The sequence below is a fragment of the Peromyscus maniculatus genome, chromosome 3 (assembly GCF_049852395.1).
Source record: "Peromyscus maniculatus bairdii isolate BWxNUB_F1_BW_parent chromosome 3, HU_Pman_BW_mat_3.1, whole genome shotgun sequence".
Classification (NCBI taxonomy): Eukaryota; Metazoa; Chordata; class Mammalia; order Rodentia; family Cricetidae; genus Peromyscus; species Peromyscus maniculatus.
The window spans coordinates 132,108,368-132,129,924 of NC_134854.1; positions in this window are offsets into that span (position 1 = coordinate 132,108,368).

Genomic DNA, 21,557 nt, shown 5'->3' on the forward strand with positions numbered 1-21,557 from the left:
AAACCTTATAGGCAACATCAGTCATCAGACCAATTAGGATACATGGGCTTTATTGTCCAGACCTCTAATCTCGATGTAAATTCATTCACCGTGGTAATCATTAGGAACATGTGTCTGTTGATATTTCATTTAAATGTGATTAATAGTTTAGTTGCTCAAGCACATAAAATACATTTAAAATGTCTAGGAACCACATATGGCTAACTGGTACCATATTGGAACAATGCTGATATAAAGTATATCCATGTGGAATGTTTCTTTCATCATAGCTGTTTCTGTTTAGCAACACAGATAGATTTTTATGTGTAAATGGTTGTCTATTGTTCACATGGATATCTATATCTCACTAGATATATCTCTATACCTAGCAGAGTTTGTAAACTCTAAAAACTCATTCTAAGTCCTTCATGAGATATATTAACTCTGATTTTAGGTTTATCGATTTTTTTCTTTCTTTTTTCTTTTTTTTCCAAACAGGGTTTCTCTGTGTAGCCCTGGCTATCCTGGAACTCACTCTACAGACTGCTGGCCTTGAACTCACAGAGATCTGTCTGTTTCTGCCTCCAAAGTGCTGGGATTAAAGGAGTTCACCACCACCACCAGGCTAAGGAATATCAAACTTCTGACACATATCTGTTATCCTCATTGTTATAAATGCATAGTAACACCTGTCTAATCTTCCAGAATATGGTTTTAAAAAGTTTATTTTCTGAGGCAACTGGAAAACAATACAAGAAGTAAATCATGGTAACAGAAATATGTTAAAGGAAGGCAAATTAGTTTGATGTTTGAGAGAGCAGGCATAGAGAACTGGAATTTCTCATCTTGATTTTCATTTTTTATGGGAAAGAAGAAAGAAAAGGGGTAGAAAGGAAGGAGAAAAGAAGGGAAGGAGGAAAGAGAAAATTAGTGTTACAAGGCTGTTGTGAACATCAGTGAGATCTTAGGTAGCATGTACTTATAGTACTATTAACTATAAGCAGTTCATAGTAGCCTCAAGAGACAGTGATTACTGTTGCTATGCTGATGAGAGAAAGCACTAACACAGGAGGACCAAAGATTTCCTGCCAAACCAACAGTATCCAAGGACATTACAAAAGTAAACATGAGGGAAAAAAGACAGGCTAGACACTTGACAAATAAGAAGTTAAGAAAATAGAAGTTCTGAGAAGACTGTGAGAAATGGAGACTGTGTTTTGTGAGCTCATGGGAAACTCTCACATAATGAATATTATCAAAATGGATAAAATGTGAATCTGCTAATGCAAAATATTCAAGGACCCCAAATGAGATGAAACATCTAGAAACGTCTGTATTTCAAAAGCTATCTGCATTAAATGGATTGCTGCCACTTGCTTTTCTCTACATAAGCTGCTATTGATACTCTCAGGAACCCTGGTGACTCAATAAATGAGACACTAGATTTGGACATCAACAACAATACCTTCATTTATTCTTTATTTCCTGAGGTATGAATAACATATGACTATGGATGAAGCCATAAAGTACACTGAGATCACTCCCAGCTATCTGCTAGTCACCCAGTGGAACCAACCCAGTTTTTCCACGACTGAGAGTTTTTTGGAACCTGGGGCTTATAAAGCTAAAACTCAACACTCCTGAGTCTACTCCATTCTCTTCAGCATGTAACCAAAGTGTACAAAGTGGGATTATAAATATCAGCCAAATAAGTCTGATGCTAGAATCACCAGTGGATTCATTCTTCATAGAATTATGTCATTCTGTGGTGTTAAAATTCAAAGAAACCTTAGAATTGGCCCCTTCATATGAAAATTTTAGACCATCAAGATAGGGACATGCTTCTTTTCAAATGGAATCTCACGTTAGAGTAGTTTCTGAAAAGGTAAAGGTCAGCTCACCTATTATTGCTTCTTTTTCCCTGTTCCTATGGAACCAAATATGTTTTTGGAGGTTTCAGAGATTCCCAAAACACAAACAGGAAAGCATCAATCTCCTCTAACCCCATCATGTCACAAAGGGGCAAGAGAGACTGAAATACACACTCCCTCTGACTCAGAAGCATGGTATCAGCATGTCTAATGCTGCAAGGAACACAGGTAGTGATGAGATCCCTTGAATTTTATTTAGTTTCTGAGTTATGATCTCAGTGGAGAAAACGGAATGCCTGATGGAGGTTTACACCTGATTCCATGTGACCTGACTTACAAAGGTTATTTTTGTCTCCCTTCAGTAAAAGGAAGTGTTAACCTGTAATGAGTTTCCCTGATGACTGAAGTTGTTTACTCCTCTCTCCCTCCTTGGTTGCTTTGACAGGATTGTTCCCATGTTCTGGGCTACCCAACAATAAAGAGGTATTTTCTCTTTTGGAAACATTTTCAGTCTCTTTGTCCTGGCCAATGTCATAAATATTTTATGTAACAACTGGAGCTGAAGGGCAGTCCTTGAAACTTTGAAAAATTAGGTCACAATTGGTTTGACCTAAGCAAACTCAGGAGAGCATACATCATCAAGAAATAATTCCCCTTCATTATTTATAAGAACATAGAAGCAGATGTACAATTGTTCCTGGTATAATTTTCATACATAAAATATCATGTACATGGAAAACACTGTCAGCTAGCACAATGCACTGTTTCTGAGGTAGCATTGACTCTGTCATTGTATTTAGGAACCACACTTCTGTTATGGTGAATGGATGGCTTCTAGTTCAGTTTCCCTTGACAATACTCACTGGGTTTCAGATTCTCAGTGTTTTGTCTTATTTTTAAATATGTCTGTCTATCTGTCTATCTATCTATCTATCTATCTATCTATCTATCTATCTATCTATCTATCTATCTGCCATCTATCATCTGTCAGTCTGTCTTACCTATCATTTATTTACCAACTACCAATCAGTTATTTGTTATTCTGTCTATAATTTGTCTGCTATCTATAACTGTATAATTTATCTTATAATTTATACTATATCCTCTAACATCCATATCTGCCATATCTATAATATACTATCATTTTATATAATCATTTTTACTCAGTATAGAAACAATATTTTTATTGCATTCACATGTGTATTTGTGTATATATATATATGTATATGTATTTCTAAATGTAACCTATTGAGTTCATATAATTTTACTATATATGTATGTTTTTATGATTCATGATTTGGCACAGGACAGCCAATAGACATGCTCTTCCTGGAGCAGGACCATCTCTTTGGCTTGCTCCCAATTGAGGCCTTATGGGCTTTACCAGGGGCAAGTTTGGCATGTATATATCTAATATTATTATCTAAACATCGGTCTGAATGTATGTTTGATGACCATACTGTGACACAAGGAGAAAACCTCCAGTTTTTTATTAGCAACTAGTTCTTCCATTTGTCTTTCTGAAATCCATCAGAATTTCTGATCTGCAATGCTATGTCCATACAAATATTTCAGATGACTTTTCATCTCCTCTTCCTGCTCATCTTACTTGAAATACGTTCTCAAATACCGGAATATTGATATATACAAATTAGTATATTTTTTTCTCTCTCACACAAAGAACCCATCAGTTAAATCATGGAATTAATTTCAGTGCAGACATTTATCATTTTAAAACAGTAAGTAGAAATGTCTAAATCACAAATCCCAATATAAATCCTGTTCTTGGCTCAGTTTAATTTAAAGAGAGGTTTTTAATTGAAATTGTCTCCTGTGGATGAAGATATAAGGTGGATTTTAAGCAATGAAACTCACTTGTTTCTCTGCTCATTTTTATCTCCAAAGGGCATATCACCTCACTGGATGTTCCTGATAACACTGTTTGATTTTAAGAGATATCATAGGTAGATAATCTTGGTAATCTTCAGTGATCTTCTCTTTATATGGATTTTGTTCATCTTTCAAAATGAAGTCTATCTCTTTTAAGCTCTAAAAGAACTGATAACATCCTCTTATTTCCCAAGTGCCTAAGCAGGTCACATATTGCTCTGTCAAGTAACTTTCCTATTTTATACCAGAATATTAATTTGATAACTGTGGTGTACCCATATGGTACTTTTTGTTTCCCTTTTGGTAATATTGTTTTCCATTTGCTCTATTGAAATATAGGTAAACATGCATTTTAATTAGCTAGATAATGTTTTAGAATTGATGTGTACATTGAACATGAGAAGTGTGTTTCATTCCTGCAAGCTCTAAGGGATTCAATAGTGCTTGGACTGTCAGATTGATTACATCAAAACATCTGTCTTCTCCTAGAGGACAGGATTCTCTTGAGTGTAAAAGCTGTATTGATCCAAATTCTTTGTATTCTAGCACCTGGAAATTATATAGTTAACAATAAATAAGATGGAATTATCACCTAAAGGTAAACATTTGTGGAACATTTTGGAAGTGTCCAACAAACCTAAGAACTAAAAAGTAAAGATTGAATACCTCATTTAGTGGCACAAGTTGGCTGGCAATTTTCTCCTTTCCTAGTACATTACCTTTCAAATCTGCCTATTAAAGACAACTGTCGAAGTGCTGTCTTTCAATGTCCTACCAGTCCAAAAAAGACTTGTGAACAAAGACAGAACCCACTCCAGACTTTTCAGTGAATACCATGTAGCATCCTTTCAAAAACAACTACTCAATACACATATTAACAGAACTGAAATTGTCTCAATCTGAGTCAGTTTAGTAAATACCACATAGTCTTAAAGTTTGTGGGAAATGTTTCCTTTACTGTGTGCACAGAGAAGTCAAGTCAGGGAGAGCTGAACATGAAAGAAGAGGAAGAATGGTAAGAAGAACTGGAAACGGCAACAAGAGAGGAGTGGGCCCTGTGAGGACTGCTTAGCATTATCTGATCCTGGGAATGTGTCTTTTTGATGATGTTAGCAAATGAGTTCCATTATTCTCTCATTCTCTCCCTCCCTCTGTCTATCTCCCTAACCCCTATCCTTTCTTCCCTCTCTTCCTATCACCCACCCCTGTCCTTTCCTACCTCCCACTTTTCTCTTTGACTTGTCTATCTGTCTTCTTCATTTCTTCTTTTCTCATTTCTCCTCATCTGTCTTCCTCATTTCTTCTTCCCTCTCCTTTTAAGCAACCATCAGTTGCATTTCTGACACAAGACAAAAAACAAGAATAGTTAATGTGAAAAATATTTCACTATGGAAAAAAAAACTGAAGAAAGTATTAATGTTGTGTTTCTAAAAGGGTCATGGTACAAGATCTCAAGGTTTTGATGTATGATGGTAATAATAAGAGTGATAGTTTGTCCAATGTTATATTACTTGTTTCTTCTGGTGAGAAATATAAAGTTCTGAGAAAAAAATAGATGTTCACTCTGGAGTAGAACAACCAAGCAACCTACCACATACAGGGAAAAGAATACATTACAACCTTATGGTACTAGTAAAGCATATTCCAACCCCTCCAGAAACTTGGCTTAGTGGTGCACACCTGTAACCTTAGCATGTGGGAGGCAGAGGTGGGTGGATCAGAAGTTTTATTTCAGCCTTGGCTACATAGGGAGTGCAGGACCATCTTGTGATGGGTGAGACATTGTCTCAAAAGAATAAATAAAAAGCACACATATACTTATCTAGAATTATTACTAATTCTTCCTATAGTAATCTCTGTTCTTTTAGAACTTCAGGGATAATTTATCATTTAAAATTTTCATTCTTGAAATATAGGGCATGTAGTTTTGCTGACTTGAATTTTATTATTGAAAATGGATTCTTCTCTCATACAATACAACCCGACCACAGTTTCCCCTCCTCCTCCCAACCCCCCACTACTCTTCCGCAGATCCACTCCCCCTCTGTTTCCCTTCAGAAAGGAACAGGTCTCCAAGAGACAACAAGTAAACACAACAAAACAAGATACAAGAAAAAAAAAGGCAAAAGCCCTTAAATCAAGGCTGGCAAGGCAACCCATTAAGAGGAAAAGAGTCCTGAGAACAGGCAAAAGAGTCAGAGACACACTGCTCTTATTGTTAGGAGTCCCACAAAAACACCAACTTTATGGCCATAACATATACACAGAGGGCTTGGTACAGATCCATGTAGGCTCTGTGGTTGCCAATTCAGTCTCTGTAAGCCCAAATGAGCCCTATCTAGTTGATTCAGTGGAGAATCTTTCCTCCCCTATTGTACGGGGATATCCGATCTCTGAGGTGAGGGACCCAATGGAGACTTCCAATTTAGATTCTCTCTCTACATAATGTCTGACTTGTGTGTCTCTGCACACTCCCACATTTGTTGCCAAAGGAATACTCTCTGTTGATTCATTTCTTTCTTTTTTGACAGTCATTTTTGGTTCTATCACAGGTCTTCAATTCCTGGCCATCCAGGCAGTGTCAGGCATGGGCTCCTTCTTGTGGCATGGGCCTCAAATTAAATCAGATATTGGTTGGTGACTTCCACAAGTTTTGTGCCATCATCATCCCAGCACATCTTGCAGGCAAGACAGATTGTAGGGGAAAGGTTTTGTGGCTCCTTTGGTATCCAGGTTTCTTTTTCAGTAGTCTATGGAGAACTTTCCTGAGGCTAGAATGTAGGGACTCAATTTTTAACTGGATTAGAATAAATATTTGTTTCCTTAATTTGTCCATTTCTCATATATGACCATTAAATTCTTCACATCTCTGATATCAGTTTGAATTCTCAGCAACAGTAACACCCCACAAAGAAAAAATTGCCAAAATAGTTAATATTTCTGGGTGTGAAGGCACAGACCTTTACTCAGATGCTACAGAAAGATGAAAAGTTGAACTTGAGCAATGGAGGGAAAGCTTGTCTGAACACAGAGCAAGAGAAACCAAAATAGAAAGTCAAGATGGATCTCTCTCTCTCTCTCTCTCTCTCTCTCTCTCTCTCTCTCTCTCTCTCTCTCTCTCTGTGTGTGTGTGTGTGTGTGTGTGTGTGTGTGTGTGTGTGTTTGTTTGTAGCTTAATTTTTCTTTACTGTTTGGCCTAGTGTCTATTAATATTCCAGGCATACAGAACAAAAGAAATAGTTTGCAATCTTCAGCCCTATGGAGAAATGGACACTGGTATCTTTTTGGTTTGTTTGTTTGAGACAAGGTTTCTCTATAATAACCTTGTTGTCTTGGAACTTTTGTATAGACCAGGCTGGCCTTGTACTCAGAAATTTGCCTGCCTCAGGCTCCTAAAGTGCTCAGATTAAAGGTGTGCACCAACCGTACCCTGGCATGCCTTCTTGAAATTTAGTGCTTTTCCTCTCTCCTTTCCTCCTTTCTACATTGTCTTGCTACTTAACCCAGGTTTCTCATGAATTCATAATCCTTTTGCCTCAGCTTTCTGACTGCTGGCATTACTGGTATATACCACACTTCTTGTCAGTGATTATGATGAATTCCATACCTCATAATGATAAAAACTGTCATGTTAACCTATCAGTCATTCAATAAATTGTTGAAGACATGCTTTCTTCTTCAACAAGAGGAAGAGTGAGACATTGATAAAACCACAGACTGTGGGTTGCGGAATGTGAATTAAACTTTTGCAATGTTCTCATGTACAATGTTTTTTGAAGTTATGGGCTTATTTACATTATTCCTAGCTCAATTGGGGCATAATAGGTAAAGTATGCATTTAAGGTGTACAATGTAAGGATTTAGAATTTATACTGTGAAATGCTCACCACTCTCAAGCTAATTATCATATCCATTGTCTCATATCTTAATGTACAATTTAAAAAACATAATCTTAAGTGCACTTTCCTCAATGCTCATTTCAATATTAGTTATAATATCCCCTTAACTACTCAGTTACTGACAGGATGTGAAATAAGCATTTCAAATTAAACACGAACATAGAATTTAAAACCTGATCAACAATCAAGTACTGTTACCAAAATTCTTGAGCTCTCTTCCTCCACTGTTATAATGAGAAAAATAATTGAGCTATGTGTATTAATGGGAGCTATGGCTCTTCAATTTCATTGAGAATGAGAAATTTCATAAGCACTTGAATAAACCAACTCACAGAATATAGATGTTATTAGGTAAATATTACCACTTCATAGTTATCTACTTAGGAGAAGAGTGTGAAGAGGGTAGGTACTACCATAGGAAAAGAGCATAACTAGGCATGCCTCACCTCCTAACTTATAGTTCTATGAGTTCTCAAGGGAATAGGGATTTTTCTTTAATTTGTTTTTGAGAATAAAGAAGGACAGCACATGTGCCATGAACAAAGTTCAAATCTCACACTACATCTCCCAGACTGCAGGAACATGTCTACCAAAGTGTGCAGAAAGAGTGATCCACAATTTCCAAAGGAAAAGAAAATACAACACATAACTGCTATTTCAAACAGAGTCTCCATATCTCACAGGACTACTATTACATGACCGATGCTCACTTTAGTCAGACTTTTGAATGAGTATGCAGATAATAATGAGTATTGGTAAATATCTTCTATTTGAAATATCATTGCCTTAATGATGTATCTGTGCACATCTAGAAGGCACGATGGTCATCCCAGAGGATGTACCAGGGAGGGATTAGTACACTCTAAAATGTCATAAGTATGCTATTGGGATATAACATGTGGACTTATATGACAGAACTCCACAATTTGCTGTACCTAAATCAGTCCTATACATAGATTGGGAATTCTTACTCCCTTTTTGTTCTTGAGATGCTCTCTTAGAATTTGGATCTTCAGAATGTCCTTCAGGACCTGTGAATAAAGGTTGGTCCCTAACATATGGTCCTATTTTGTAGTGTTGGTATTTTCAAAAATTGAACCTTTTGAAAGTGGTGCAGTTTAATATGAAACATCTCCCACAAGCTCATGGTTTTCAACACTTGATCGCCAGCTAGTGGTGTTGTTTGGGAAGGTTGTGCAATCTTTAGAAGGTGGAACCTTGCTAAAGGAAGAGAGTCATTTGAGGCAGTCTTGAGAGCCAGCCCTACTTCCTATTCATTCTCTGTTTTCTGATTTGTGATATAATGTGATCATCTAACCTTCTGCTCTTGCCATCATGACTTCACTGCTTGCTTCCATGCTTTTTGTGCAATAGTAGACTATCCTCTAGCAATTGTAGGCCTTACCCCTCTACTTTCCTCTATGAGAATATTTTATCATTGCCACAGAAAAACAATGAATACATGGAGATCTTGAAATCATTGAGGGTACTCTCTCTATAGTGGTTTAAATGATATTATCTCTCATAGGTTTGGTATTTGAACACTTTATTCCCAGTTGTTGGCGATGTTTGGGGAGGACTTTAAGAGCTGAGGTCCTGTTGGTCAAAAAAAAACCTGCATTCTTAACTTATTTTATTTCCCACAATAATTACTAGAACAAGGAAGTGAAAATAATTCTCCAATCACACACCAAGAGAAATATCAGAGATACTTCCATGTTTCCAGTAATTTAGGAAACTGTGTTGATTAATTTTTTGTCAGTTTTTTCTCACAGTAAAGTCATCTTGGAAGAGGGAGGCTCAATTGAGAAAATGCCTGCATCAGTTTGCCCTATAGACAATTTTTAGATCATTTCCTTGAGGAATGATTGATTGCAAAGGGCTAGGCCTTGGGGGTGCTGGGTACCATTCTGCTGTGTTAAGAGAGAGTTAGCTTAAAGCGAGCCTGAAGAGCAAGCCAGTTAATCCATGCCCATCTATGGTCTCTCTGTCAGTGCTTGCTTCCAGGCTCTTGCTTGGGTTTCTGCCTTAACTTCCCTCAAGGATGGACTGTGATGTGAAAGTGTCAGCCAAATAAACCTCCTTTCCTCCCGTATTAATCACAGTTTTTATTACATCAAGCGCAAACAAACCAAGATAGGATCTATCATTAAACTGAAGTCTCAGAGTAACCAATCAACAAAACCTGAGGATACAGTTTCCCAAAGGCAACAAAGAATCAAAGTGTCAGCCTACTTGTGGCATATATGGCAGGCAGTTTTCATTATTCTTTACCTTTCTTTATTATGATAGTCAGTCATGGTGTTTGAATCTTTAAGTATAAATTATATATATACACACACTCACATATTACACACACACACACACACACACACACACACACACACACATATATATATATTTGAGATATTTACTCTGTTATTTAGTGCATGGTAGGAACTGTAAATTTGCTGATTACAGATTTTTTTAGGTTTTCAAGAGAGACAGGGTTATACTGTGTAGCCCTGACTATCTTAGAATTCACTCTGCAGATGAGGCTGACCTCAAACTCACAAAGATCCACCTGCCTCTGCCTCCCAAGTGCTGAGATTAAAGGCATACACCACAACTGCCAGGCATAAAGTTTATGAAGAGCACGTCTTTAATGTATATATTAACTTCCTTATCCTTGTAGTACATGCTCCATAAAGCACTGAATGAAATTTGCACCTGAGGAATGAAATTGATAATTGACCAATATGATAACGTGTTGTTTTTGTGTATCCTGATTTTTATTTTAGCACCTTTACTTATGGTAGTATTCTTTACATGCCACTTTAAACATTAAGTTCACTGCATAATTTTACTCTTCAACTAATTTGCTATATAGTAGAACTATTACAACATATTTCTAGAAAAATGAAACAATTTATGCAATTTTAAAGGATATATTTATGTTTATTTTATGTGTACAAGCATTTTGCCTATAAGTATGCCTAGCACCAATTTATGTCATTTTTCCATCTACTGTTACTGTGTGTGTATATGTGTGTCTGTGTTCGTGTGTGTGTGTATGTTTGAATGGTGTACACATCCAAGTATTTCCACATGAAGAATACAGAATTAAATAAGACTGGCTAGCAAAATAGTAACATTGAGTAGAAGTCAGCCATACTTATTTATACATATATAAACACTTTAAAATACAGAGTGATAACATAGTAAAAAGAATTTAAAGAAAAATTCCAATTGTAATAAATATCTGGTATTCAATTCTTCCCTCATGGGTTGCTGAGGCAGTGTAACACAGAATAAAGGATTCAATATTAAGCTATTCTATTTTGTCCATATTCTATTCTCCCCCTCCATTAAGTGACCTGCTCCGTGTCTCCTTCCTAGTTTTCTCGCTTCCACAGGTACTCCAAATTAAACAGAATTCAAGACTTGAAACCAGGATTTGCATATGAGAAACAACATAAGTAGTAAGGCATTTGTCCTTGACCTAAGTTATATCTCTCAGTATAATTTTTTCAATTTAATTCAAGTATTTGCAAATTTCATTATTCTTCACAGCTGAATAAAATTACATTGTGTATATGGTGTACATATGTCTTAGTCAATGTTCTGTTGCTATGAAGAGACACCATGACCAATGCAACTCTTATAAAGTAAGCACTTAATTGGGACTTACTTACAGAGGTTTATTCCATTATCAGCATAGCAGGAAATATGACAGCATGCTAAAAGACATGGTACAGGAGAAGTAGCTTGAAAATTCTACATCCAGATCTGCAGGCAGCAGAAAGAGAGTCACTGGCCTTGGCTTGGCTCCTTGAGACCTCAAGTCCCACTTCCAATGACAAATTTTCTCCAACAAGGCCACACCTAGCCCAACAAGGACACTAATAGTGTCACTCTCTAATGACTAAGCATTCAAATATGTGATCTTAAGGGGAGTATTCTTATTCAAACCATCACAGTATCATATTTTCCTTGTCTTTTCATCTGCTGAAATGAGCATTTATTACTCATATTCATTTTAAAAAAAAAAGAATTTTATACATACATTTTTATATACTATGTTTTTCTCATGTCTGCTTTTCCTTTCCTACCAGATGCTTCCTGTGTTTCCCATATCACCATCTCAAATTCATCTTCCTCTATGATTATTATATATGCATATAATTATATAAGCACAATATATATCCTACTAAATTCACTTAGTATAGCCTGTATGTGTATATGCACATGGGTGTAGAGCTAAGAACATGGGAAAACTATCAATGTTCTGGTCTCTAAAGAAAAATGACTCATTTCCCTCAACAACCATCAACAGCCTGAAATGCCTAAGTTAGCTGCTGGGCCTTGTGAACCTGTCTACTGTCCATGCCAGAATGTCAACTGATGTAGTCCGATAGAAGTTTTATTCAAGTATGTATATTGCTGAGAGTTCATGGGTGTAACAATCTGTCAGGCTCTGAAAAAATATTTCATAGAAATCTTCCAGGTCCTCTGACTGTTAAAATCATTTCAAACCTTCCTCCATGACATTTTCTGAGCTTTGAGTATAATGATTATGTTACAGATGTCCAATTTAGAGATATGTACACCAGTCACTTTATGTACTTTTACCACTTTTGATTTTCTGTAATATTCTCCATCTACTCCCCCCAAAATCTTTCCTGATGATAGATGAGAACTGCACTTATATCCACTCTGTGGATATAAGGATGACTACTTAGAAGGAGGTTGCATACTCTACCAGTTAAGGAAAAAGGTAGCAGTAGGTTTTCCTCCTGGGTATAAACCTCTCCAGTAGTAGGGATTTTGGCTAGATTTTAAGTACCAGGCACAATTTATTCATATTGAGTAGGACTTAAGTCCAAAAAGACAACTGTACCTTCAAGATATTAGTGACAATATTCAACAAATATTTCTGGATTATATTTATTGTAGCTTACAAGATTTACACAGGGGTGGGACTGTTGTTAACTTCTCTCTCTTAGTAGCATGCATAGTACCATTAAATACTATAAGGGATAACCCTTAAGGAGAAAGATTCCAACTCAGTTCTAACATGATTTTTCTAAGTCCTGGGACTGAAGCATATGGTGCCATCAGCAATATGGTCTAATCCTCAAGTTCTGAGAGATAACCAAGATCAATGGCAATAACTTACATTGTTTTTTTGGGGGGGGGTGTCTCATGGACACCCTGATGAACAATGCAAAGGACTGTGTTATACTTCTTTAACCCAGGACCTTAATCAATGGGTAAATGCATGGTAGAGACTCATCCAAAAATTTAAATGCTTATTTTTTTATTTCCTGTTTTAAAAATTGGAAACAATCAGTAGTTGTGATGAATTTACATGTGAATATGCTCATGGAGTTTATTGATTGACCTACTATAATTAATTATTTTATTATATATATATTAATAGGTTTCATTATGAAATTTCCATACTGTATGCCACTGTTCTCATATTTGTCCCTGCCTATCACTTTTGACCCTGCCCCTAACTAGTCCCTTTCCTAACACAAATAAGTGCCTTAATCAGGGTATTTTTCCCAAATGATAGAAAACTAACTAAGGCAATCTTCATTTAAACAGTGTTGGAGTACTTATTTTAATTTAATTTAAAATGTAATTTTTTTGCAGAATATTAATATTCAGTTATGAGTTAGTATCTTGGATTCTCACTGCTGATAGATATACTCAATTTTCTAAAATAGCAACTTCAAATTCTGAAAGTATCTTAACCTTGATAATTTAACTGATATATAATAATCAACTTAGTTACTATAAGACATTGTTCTCATTAGTCTAATATACATTTTGTTCATTTATATCTTTTCAAAAAGCAAATACAGAAAAATGATCCATCTTTGAGACAGTGACACAATCTAAAAATGATAACATATAATAACTAGAATGTGGATGATCTGTGATTCATAACCTCAAGCTAACTTTGTTTGAATGCCTATATCCCATGAAAAAAAATGAACTCTAGGTGACCCATCTAGAAGGGTATTCCTTGTAGCTATTCCAATTTTGAATTAAAGGGCAAGTGTCCAAAGTTCAATTCTTAGTTACATTTTTGCAGTAGCTGTTCTTATTATTGACTTTGTATATGGTACCTTCAAAATTATTCTTTTTAAGCTTTAAAAAGTGTTTGGTTGTGTGTATGTGTGTGTATATGTGAGTGTTTTGCCTGCATTTATGCATGTTTAATGTGTATGTTGTTGCCAGAGGGCAGAAAAGGGATGCTGGGTTCCCTGGCATTGGAGTTCGGGATCATTGTGAGCTATGACATGGGTGCTGGAATCTGAATCTAGATGCTAGACAGTGCTGTTAACCACTGAGCCATTTCCTCAGTCCCAAGTGAATTATTCTTCCAAATGAAATATAAAATTCTGCTTGTAAGAAGTAGATGAAGAGATTACATGCTTAGCTCCATGGCATGTAAGCATCCTAGATGTTGGGGATTGAATATATCCATGTTCAAACAAGGAATTAGCTCTATGTTTCCACACTCTATTTAGTTCCCCAAAATTAAATTGTATCAGGCTTTATAAAAAGTAATAGTTGCACAGATCAGTACTTTACTGAATCTTTTAGAATAGATTTTAATCAAGCATGTCTTTCTTTGATTTTTTTTTAACAAAGAAAGCATAAAATCTCACTAAAAGGAAAAGGAAACTAATTCAATTTTCCACTACAATTAATTTCTAAAATTGTACTGTAATTAATAAACATCCCTTAGGGAAGATATTCTATGCTGCATCTGTAATTTCTTCTTAAAGTAACAATGAAATAATGCCATGCATGTTTGCTGAATTATGAAGCCTCAAACATAGTGATTGAGAAGAATCCCCTTAGTGGTTTCTACATGCCTGTGGTGTGAGTCACCCTCATAGACTCATACATCTGAGGAATTTGGTAGAACAATTTGGTAGAACTGTTTGGGAAGATTAGGAGATGTGGCCTTGATGGATATGTGTCACTAAGGATGGGAGCTGACTCCTGCTAGACCCAGTTAGCTCTCTCTCTCTCTCTCTCTCTCTCTCTCTCTCTCTCTCTCTCTCTCTCTCTCTCTCTCTCTCTGTCTGATAAATGTAGAATCAAGATGTAAGCTCTTAGCTAATGCTTCAGTACTGTGATTGTCTGCCTGCTGCCATGCTCCCCATTATGATGAAGACTCACCCTATGGAATCATAATAAGTGCTTTGTTTTATAGGATGCCTCAATCATGATGTTTTATCATAGCAATAGAAAGGTAACTAAGGTAATGTTTTTCAACTATGTTTTTCAACCTATGGCTTTTCTTTAAAATTTTTCATTGGGAAAATATTTTTCTTTCAGATCTCTACAAGAGTTATTGTAGGAAAAAATTCTGGTAATTTGATCATTTAATTTTCTGTTTTTATTAGAAATAAAAACTATAGTAACTAAAATAACTATGCTTTCAGAAAGAACTGTAATTAGGACTTTGTACATTTTTTTTCACATTTATGAAGTATAGGGTCACCGTAGTTTTCCCTATATTGTAAATTATCCAAAACTTAGTAAAGTAACATCTGTAAAGTTTTTGAGTCTGCCATGATTGGAAAGCTAAACTGGCTAGAATATATCAGGTGACTCAAGCTGATTGCAGGAAGCAAATGACTAGCCATTGCTCAGTGCCTCTCTATGTGGTCTCGTCACAAAGAATGCTGAATTGGTTATTTCAAGGAGTGGTGGTCTCTAACTGCTAAAGCAGATATTCAGAAGCAAGGAAGAAGCTATCAGGCTTCCTAACTTAACTTAGACTCACAAGTTTCCTATATATAGGGTGAAATTAGATACATCCGAGTGAAGAACACATTGGCTCTAGTTCTCAATGGAAGAAATGTCAAAGGATTTAAGGACATATTTAATGTACTATATATGATGTATCCTAAATAGCAACTTGTGGATGATGAATATTAATAATATATCAATTGTATTTTATTACATCAGTGCCTACAAGCTTTATGTTTATTTTCTAGTTGTTTATCTCATTTTATACATAGTAAAGTAAATATTTATTTTGTAAAATATAATTAATAACATTTATTGAAGGAAACCCAAAATATGACTAAAACATACCTATCACCTCTAATCCAAATAATCAGTGTTGTCTGCAGTTGAACTTTTAGTTTACATGCTCACAATAGGTAAATTTCACTCTAGTGTCAAAAACTCTTTGAAACTAAAAATCAGCTTATACTGATGAATTTTAGATATTATATTGCTTTTAAAGCTCTTGCATTGTTAATATTCTATATAATGTGCAGGATGAAACTCAGACTTAATATTTTTAAGGAACAAGCCTTTTCAATGTGATAATCTGGGTATGATGTAGTTTTGGATAAAGATAGTGAGAAATGTAATCTAATTAATAATTTCTCACTTGAATGGTAATGAAAATTAACTTTCTAAGTTCAGATCCAACATTCTCAGTCTGTTATTTTAGTAGGAATTCAAAATATATTTTGAAACAAAAAATTCTTTCTTTTGTTTTTATAACTTCCTTAACAGTTATTTTTATTTTGGCTTAAATGAGAATGGATCCAAAGGCTCAGATATTTGAATGCTTGGTTACCAATTGGAAAACCGTGTGAGATGGTTTAGGAAGTGTGGCCTTGTTGGAGGGAGTGTGTCACTGGGGGGTTGGCTTTGAGGGCTCACAGGCCACTATGTGCCATTCCCAGTTAGCTCTCTCTGCCTAGTTTTTATGGATCAGATGTAAGCTCTCAACTGCTACTCCAGTGTCGCGCCTGCCTGCCTGGCCCCATGCTCCTGCTATGGTTTCAGGGACTAAACCTCTGGAATTGTGTGCACCAAATTAAACACTGTTTTTCAATCTAAAAATGATAACATATAATAACTAGAATGTGAATGATCTGTGATTCATAACCTCAAGCCTTTGTGTTTATTATCCACATTATTATGCTTGATGTATTAACAAATAAACATATCACCCTTCATTGAATTTACTTCAGCATTCTCCCCTTTTCTTTTTTGCATTGGAATATTTTTCTAAGTTTCTATAATGCCAAGGGATTCTGCTCTAGAGCCACACAGTCACTACCCTGTTGCTGTCCTCCGGCACCAGTACAGTACCAGTCTCTTTGATTATGTTAATTTTCCTGTTGTCCAGTCAATAGCTTTTCATGCACAAGACTTCTTTTCCCCACCATCAGTATTCTGGAGGTCTGTTCTCTAGACCAGGCTGTATTTGTCTGTTTTTTTGTTTAATACAGTATGACAGCCATCTCAAAAAGAAATGCATCCTGGGCAGCGGTGGCGAACGCATTTAATCTAGCACTCGGGAGGCAGAAGCATGTGGATCTCTGTGAATTCGAGGTCAGCCTGGTCTACAGAGTGAGATCCAGGACAGCCACCAAAACTACATAGAGAAACCCTGTCTCAAAATACAACAAAGAAAGAAAGAAAGGAAGGAAGGAAGGAAGGAAGGAAGGAAGGAAGGAAGGAAGGAAGGAAGAAAGAAAGAGAAATAAAAAGAGTGCTACATCCTCAAATCCAGATTGGAATTCATAGGAACTTGAAAAATGTAGCAAAAGGCTCAAGAAATGATAACAAAGAAAAATTGCACTGGACAGCACCTAGACAGCTCTTTCCATAACAACTGCTTTAAAAAGTTCCTTGGTGAGGAGTGAAAAGGGAAGGGAGAAATATTGTAATTATATTATAATCTCAAAACCAAGAAGTAGAACTAAAAGTTCTTTCTCACAGTAAGTGACAAGTACCTGCCTGGATTCTTTCTGCTCCCCCCATTTTTAACATCTCTCTATTTGCAGTCTTTTTTTTTTTTTTAAAGATTTATTTATTTATTATGTACACAGAAGAGGGCGCCAGATCTCATTACAGATGGTTGTGAGCCACCATATGGTTGCTGGGAATTGAACTCAGGACCTCTGGAAGAGCAGTCAGTGCTCTTAACCTCTGAGCCATCTCTCCAGCCCTCTATTTGCAGTCTTACACCTGTATTTCCCAGACCTCATGGATTCATTTATGCCTTATTCTTTCATTTTGTATTATGGATCTTTTATCTCCTTCTCCAAGCAAATCTCAGTCATTTTTTTTTTTTGTCAAAAATTCACCCCTTCTTTCAAACAAACATTTCTTTAGGCATTTGAAATCAGCATTGAGGGGGAGGTACTCAAATGTCTTTGCTTTAGATGTGCATAACTGTCTTCAAATATTTCCTGTGAATTTCAGTTTTCAAAAAAATATGAATTGATATATGCTAGTTGTCAGCTAAAAGACTTCCACTACTTCCTGCTGATTTTTTCACAGATATGTGTCCTTGTTATTTGTTCAGGTCTGTATTTGTTCAGAGAACATATTCCCTGCTTGTTTTGTATATACTCATGTTAGTTCCTTTGTAATAATTTTCTGCTTTAGGATAAAGAATAGAAATGGGAATGAGGATAAGGACCACACTTTCCATAGAGAGATCTGGCCATCCTGACTATCCTGATTCATGGTCAATAACTATCGCTACCCCTTTGTTACATCTGCCACTGATTTCCCAAAACAAAAACTTAGCATATACTTGGACAAAGAGTGTCAAACATTACCTATCCAATAAGTGGACATGCATGTGTTAGGTTTGATTCTAATCCTTTCCTGTTTTGTTCACAATTTCTATTGATCATGTTTTCTAAGCACTTCAAGGTTCAAAATAAGTCATAGTAAAAAATCTTTGACTGACATTCTCCAAACTATAGATCAGCAGGATAGGCTTGCTAACATCATTCTGTTTCTCATTATGATGCTTATATTGATGGAATTCTGCTAAAATCTATATCTCCAGTTGTCTTGCATAATGGTGGCCTGAAAGTAATGTACCAAAGGCATCCATTTGACTATCTCTGGAAAAGTATGTTCCCTGGAAAGGGGATGGGGACAATTAAAGGTATAGCAAGATCTGATTTGAGGATTCAATTACAACCCATTTAACACTAAAACCCAAAGAACCCATGTTTCATAGCTCTCAACTTAAGATTTAAAGCCAGACAAGAGTTTATATAGAGAAAAGGCTTGGAAGATGATAAGATAATGAAGTCAGCTCACACACATGCAGAGAATACAGTTTTGAAGGACAGAGACCACATGGAATCATTGTTTCCTCTAACTAATCTACTTTATAATGGATATGTACTTGGTGTGTCTATAATAGATTTCCAGTTATTTCTTGGAGTATGATTTGTCATAGTAATTAAAGAATTTTTTTTCCATTCAGGACCAACTGCTAACATATAGATCCTGGAGGTTCAAATCTTTCTGTTCAAAAAAGTAAGTACAAAGAGCTCTAAAGATTTTTCTTTTCTCTTGTAGTTTCTCTTTCATCTTGCCATGGTTACTCATCATTCAATGTCTTTCTAAGTAAAAAATTAATTTGTATTGGAAGCAGGGCTTTTTATTATTCTTTATACTGTGCAATACCATTTGAAAATGCAAACTTGATACAAAGGGGGAGTCAGGAACAAATCCTTAATACTTTCTAATTCATAGATACTCATGGATTTGGTTCTTAATGGGAGAATAAAAAAGAAACACAAAACTGTTTTCAGCATTCTCTCTTCACTTGACAGGCACAAGTTCTCCTGACAATATTTGAACCTTAATAATGAGTAAGAAAAGAATGGGAAAATGAATCTCAGTGTTGCCCTCTAGTTCCCGTTCCTTCTAATATATCACTTTTGCATAAATGCTTGGCTAATAACAAAAAAGTAATGTTTTTTTTAAAAAGCATGAAAAACTACTTTACTGTGCATGTTTCTTACAATGTCATTATCATCTTTCTACCTTTAAAAGGTATTTTATGTGTAATAGAAAGGTGACTAAGGCCGGGCGGTTGTGGCGCACACCTTTAATCCCAGCACCCGGGAGGCTAGGCAGGTGGATCTCTGCGAGTTCGAGGCCAGCCTGGTCTCCAAAGCGAGTTCCAGGAAAGGCGCAAAGCTACACAAAGAAACCCTGTCTCAAAAAACAAAAAACAAAACAAAAAAAATGAAAGAAAGAAAGAAAGAAAGAAAGAAAGAAAGAAAGAAAGAAAGAAAGAAAGAAAGAAAGAAAGAAAGAAAGGTGACTAAGAAGGTATGGGTGCTTGCTTTTCCTTTAGAGAACAGCTTTTGGTTCTGAGCACCCTTTTATCAGGTGGCTTACAAACCACCTGCTATTCCATCTCTGCCTATAAGTCAATGCCTTCTTCTGGTCTCCTTGGTTACATATATGTGTGTGTAGCATGCAAGCACACACACACACACACACACGTAAACGTTTTACAAAACTGGAAAGGAAGAGCATGTTTTGGTTTGAAAGAAAGCCTGGTCTTCCGGGATTTATAGCAGTGCCAGGTAACATTTCATAAAGTAACACAGTTGCCTTGGCTTAGTTCTCAATCCCCTTAAATGCCATCTAGCCTAGTTTTATTTGATCTCTGGGGGACATCAACACCACTACATCGAAATATATGGTGCAGCACCAGTGTGCTATACATGTCTTCTTCACTTATCACTTCAGACAGTGTTCCATCAGACCCCAGACACAAAGCACAAATTGAAATGAGATTATGGACAATTTAGAGATGATAACCATGAGGCATTAAAACATGAGTCTTGTCAGAAGCTACATTCCCTAAAGTTTCACTTACATGACTAATTAACCATGAACTGAACTAGGATAACAACAATAAGCATGCTGTGAAAAGCAAGTAGATGTAGGAGGCTAGTCCATGTGACCTCAACTATACCCACAGAACAACAGGCAAATACGGAATTCTGAGAGCTGAAGGAAAGTCTTCCTTAGAATGGAGCACACCAAATGGTTATCCAATGCCAATCCATGGTCAGCACTGAAAATACACATACAAATACTTTATACAGACTGAGCAGGCTGTACTTATGTATTGAGAAATATATGTGCATATGCATATACATACATGTACAAAACAATAATAAAAACAGTGGCCATGAATTTGAAAGAGAGCAAGAAGGGGTGTGTGGAAAGTTTGGAAGAAGGAAAGGGAAAGAGAAACAATGTAATTGTATTATAATGACATAACAAAAGGAAATAGTTTTTTAAAGGGAGTGTAGCCCTTCTGGATGTGATATTCACTTTGCGCACCCATAAAATTTCTCCTGTCTGTACTTTGCTCTCATTTATATTACAATTCAAAAATGGACAGGAAGAAAGAGAACAAAAGCAACTTGACTCTCTAGATGTAGATCTCATCTCAAGATTTTTTAATAATATGGGCATATGAGTCTACCCTGAAACAGAATCTCATACTCAGCCAAATCTTATTCTGGTTAAAAAAATTGTTTTATCACAAAAATGGATAAATCAAGAACAAGAGGTGCTTAGGAAACACATGCTGCACAAGCAGATGTCTAATTGGAAGATTACAGACATCATTGCAGAAAGTCATCAAGTAGTTCCTAAATCATAAATTTAAATTCTGATGATGTGTGAGTAGTTTTATTTCCCCTCTGCTCTGTTACAGTACTAGCTAGTTAAAAATAATAATCACTCATCATATATCCAAAATCACAAGTTCCTTCTATTCTAGACATGGATGATATGAATGATGTTCTAACTCAAGGGATTTACCCATCACTTAAGGAGAGACAACAGGGAGGACATTGTAGCTGTGTATGTCTAGACAGATTGCACCTGCTTGCTTTGGGTGCTGTTCAGTCATGTTTTTGAAGATGGATAGTCATCTACAAGTGGATTTGTACTTTCACACATCATTAGCTTACATTCTTCCTGCCTGTCAAGTAGGGCAAAATTTATGATTCAGGATTGTCTGCCTCACTGCTTCTCACCTGAGAGTTATATATTTATTTCTACCTTTTGACTTTGACCATTGACTTTTACTCAG